This window comes from Telmatherina bonti (assembly GCF_933228915.1).
Source record: "Telmatherina bonti genome assembly, chromosome: 21".
NCBI classification, from domain to species: Eukaryota; Metazoa; Chordata; class Actinopteri; order Atheriniformes; family Telmatherinidae; genus Telmatherina; species Telmatherina bonti.
In genome coordinates, this window is record NC_136630.1 from 6202730 (window position 1) to 6207002 (window position 4273).

The following is a 4273-nucleotide window of genomic DNA, read 5'->3' on the forward strand; positions in this document are numbered from 1 at the left end:
ATCATCCAGGATTTTTAAACAACGCTGTGCGTCGTGGTGTTCTCGACGCCGCGTTGCGCATTATAACTGTTGTTGTTGTTGTTAAATCCGCTTTTACCGCTTATATAGGAACTATTTTACGTCGGTCTGGATGTACGTTTTATACCAAACAACCGCTGTCAGGCTGCAGCGCGTTTCTCTCATTCACCTGTTAAAAGACGGCTGATCTGAACCAGCTGGTTAACGCGTTGCTATGGTAACGCCCCGTAACGGAGGGATAATACAGTGTTTAACTGGCCGAACTATGTATAGGAAAATAATGCAGCCAGTTGTCACTGACAATGGTATAAACTATGTTTAGGTGAACTTCCACAACCTACTGCAGTTATTCTACATTGACCTGCAGCCGGAGCCGACTGAGACTGGCCGCCTGGGAGTGCTTTAGGACAGGAGAGGCTCCCGCTGCTCCTTCCTTACAGTAACTGCAGGACAATATGTGCCTTCAAGTCAGTCGCCAAAACACCAGAAAAGTCTCTAATAACTCCAGTAAAAGCTGCTAGATTTGTCGCTTTTAACAAAAAAAGTCTCCAGATTTAGCGAGAAAGTCGCCAAGTTGGCAACAGTGTCTGAATGAAAGCAAAGCGGCTGTGGGAGGAGTTTACAGCACAGATGTAAAAAATCTGTGCCCAGCCTTATAACTTGTCATAACAGTCACTCATCTGTGCAACTTGACAAAGTGTTGTTGTTCCCTTGTTTGCATTTTGCACGCCCAGCATCCATTGATTATACTCTAACTCAATGATTTCAAGTATTTTTCGTGTGGAGGTTGCATAAGAACGGCAGTAAAACCCAAGCCAAGAAGCCAACCGGGAGGAGAATCTGTGAATTTGAAATGCCTGGTTTTGAAACGGTACTTCTCATAAAACCAGCACAGGTTTTTGCAAAGTAAACATAAAGTGTTGGATCTGTGAGAGGATAAAGATACAACTGCTGATTTTTCTTTTCTTAAAACCTCCTGTGCACATTGTATATACTTCACACTTTTTCCCTCACAGCTGTAGTTGTCAGCTCGCTAGTCCCCTCTCCAGCATCTTCAAATCAGTTTTCAGTTGCTGCAGGCTCGGATTAAATCATCATTGTGTCCCTCCATCTGATCTTTTCCTTTGTGTAATTAGAAATCAATCCATTTTGGAGCTTATGATAAGTAGGCAAGCAAGTATGTGGTGCCGTAGTGGCCAAATGCTGCAGCTACAGAACTAAACAGGGTTGCCAAGTTTGAAACCGTTTCCTCCCTTCAGCAAAAAAATGTTTTACTGCAGTATGCTTTGTTGGCTATCTATGTTAAATGCATTTTATTTATAATCACTCCCTTATTTGACCCTACTACTTATCAGGAAATGTACTTGAATTCACAAAAGAGATGGGAATTTTTTCAATGTATATTTGGAGCTGCAACTGCAGGCCTCAGTATTCCCAAACTCAGTTAATGTTTCATCTCTCAGAATAGACGGTGAAATAATGGATATGTGTTAAAACTGAGGTGGCCGCAGCTTAGCGGCAGAAAGTGAGCCAGTATTAAACTTTCCAGCTGAGCTCCTGTCACCATGCAGCTCGCTGGTGTTGGCGATGAGACCATTTTAGGCGTGGAACCGTGTCCTTTTCGCTTCCATTAGCATCGTGTGAGTTTGTCCTGAAACAAAGACAGATTGTAAATCAGGGGCGGACGTAAAGTGTGTCTCTTTGTGCATAGTGTTAGTGCGTCTCCTCTTTCTCAATAGTTGTGTGTGTATTTGTGTGTGAGAGTGAGAGAGGGAATCCTTTTCTTCTGTGTAAATGATCCTCTTTTGCTTTAGGACTGTTTAACCTTTTTTTTTTTATCTGACGTTGTTTATTTGGGTGTTGCATAAGAAGGCATGTCTTAGTTCGACAGATGAATAATCTCATTAAAACACACATTACACTGTCTGTGTCACTGTAAAATCTTGAAAAAAATTCTTAGATTTCTCTGTAATAATTTTTTTTATTGAAAAACTTTATTTAGATTTATTAATAAAACCAAAAATTGGAATAAAAAAAACAACAGAGGAAACTGTCATTTGCAACAATTGTTAGTCATTACAGCATAATCACCAGGGCCGGTTGTCCACCAGCCTGGAGGTCGGTTGTTCGAATCCCCCACAATTCAGTCCTGCGGGGGGCACAAGCCAGTCTTCTCTGAGGACCGGTCCTCATCCTGGGTAAATGCAGGGGTTGTGTGAGGAAGGGCATCCGGTGTAAAACGTGCCAACGACAATAAGTGAATATGGCTTCCATACCGGATTGGTAGCTGGGAGCAGGTGACTTGCTGTGGTGACCACTTGAGAAAGTGACATAGGAGGAGGAGGAGGAGGAGGAGGAGGAGGAGGAGGAGGACATATAGTCAATATCTCCTTAGTGAACACATTTTTTTGCCATGGAGCTGATACGAATGGTAATACTAACCTTAACTGCAGACGTTGCACAGCTGTAGGAAAGTTACAGAAATGTTTAGACATAGCCTCATTTTTCAGATACATTTCCATTTTATGGTACAATTAAATATGTTTTGTGATTTTTTTTTTTTTTGGTCCCATTTAATCATTGGTTAGTGACTGTCATTGTGGGCATATTTCAAAGACTATTAACGGGGCTTTAGTGAATCAGCGAAAGTTGGGATTTCTTCAAATGTTTTGGCTGATTTATGCTTAATTTACTCATCTGTGTTTGCTAAAATTATCTGTAATTGGCTTTTGTTGATCTAATTTTTTGATACTTTGGTGCAATGAAACACTGTTGAACATTATAAAACAATTATCGGGGAAATTACAACAATTCCAAGACATGAAAAAGGCCAAGCAGTGAAAGTACATTCTGAGATGAGACCTGCTTGATATATATTATATTTGGCAACTTTTCATGATTTAGGAACTGTTAGTTCGCCTCCACATGTCCAAATGATTTGTGTTTGAGATTAAACACACAGCACATATAATCCTTGAATGAATACATAAAAGAAAAACTGGAATTCACCACTAGCACTGCCTCAGTTGGAGATCTGACATTATTCATAATGGGATGGATGCTTTGTGCTTTGTTGATTAATTTGGTTTGAAATGTTGCAGAAAACGTGGCTAAAATCATGTTGCGAACTGTTTCCACATCAACCCAAAATCTCAGCAGAGATTTTATGAGAAACTTTTTAGTCTGCTGTTGTTGCAAAAAAGGTCTCAACAGTCAAATTTTGTAGATACCAAAGCAGGTACATGTTTTATTTTCACATCTGTATTAGGGCTGCGCAATTGTGACCAAAATATAATCATGATTATTTTGATCAACATTGTAATCACGGTTATTAATCACGATCATTCTTTGTGTCTGGAAAAACATGTATTTTTAATGCACCACATGTAAACAACCTACCTGGCAACTGAAAAGGAGGAAAATGTCCAGAAAGCAGCAGTTGTCTGGACAAATGGATACCTTGTTGATGTCAGAGGAGAATGGAAATACTGGTTGGAGATGATAACAAGACAACAGGAACTCAAATAATCACTGGTTCCGCCAACGGTATGCATACTGCCATAGCTGAACTCACATGTCCAACCTTGATGGGTTGCAGCAGCATAAGACCACACCTATCAGCTTAGAATGAGAAATTGAGGGTGCAATTCACTCATTGGCTCACCAGAATTGCAAAATAGAAAATTTGTAAAATGTTTGAGTCTCCATTTCAGCTGCAACATTCAGGCGGTAGCATCAGCATTAGGCATAGATATAATGAAAGAATGGTTCCATTTTATCAGCCATGTAATGGTGCTGATTGAGAATGGTTTAAACATCACATCCATCTCATCCTTCCCGATTTCTACACCCTTACTTATGCTTTTGACTCTAACTGTGGTATATTTGCCGCATCTGTTCTGTCCCCACTTCCATTTACCACTGTGCATATTCACAGGCAAAAACATTTCTGGCTTCCCACCTACAAGCATGTCAGCTTTTGGAAGGACAGACTGCACAGGAAGCATTCCTGCTGAGAAATGGACCCAGGCTCTCTGCACTGAAGATGACCTTTAGATCATTAGATCATTAGATCATAGTATCTAGTGCATTTTCAGGACAGTCGACTTATCGTGAAAGTGTGTCAAACTGCATGTTGGTGTGTAGTTTTAGAAAAGCAAATTGGGGCAGAGAAACAAATAAAATGGTTCTATTGATTGTGATAATATTAGCCATGCCAGACTTCCTTTCAAAACCCCTGACCGAGTCATCCAAT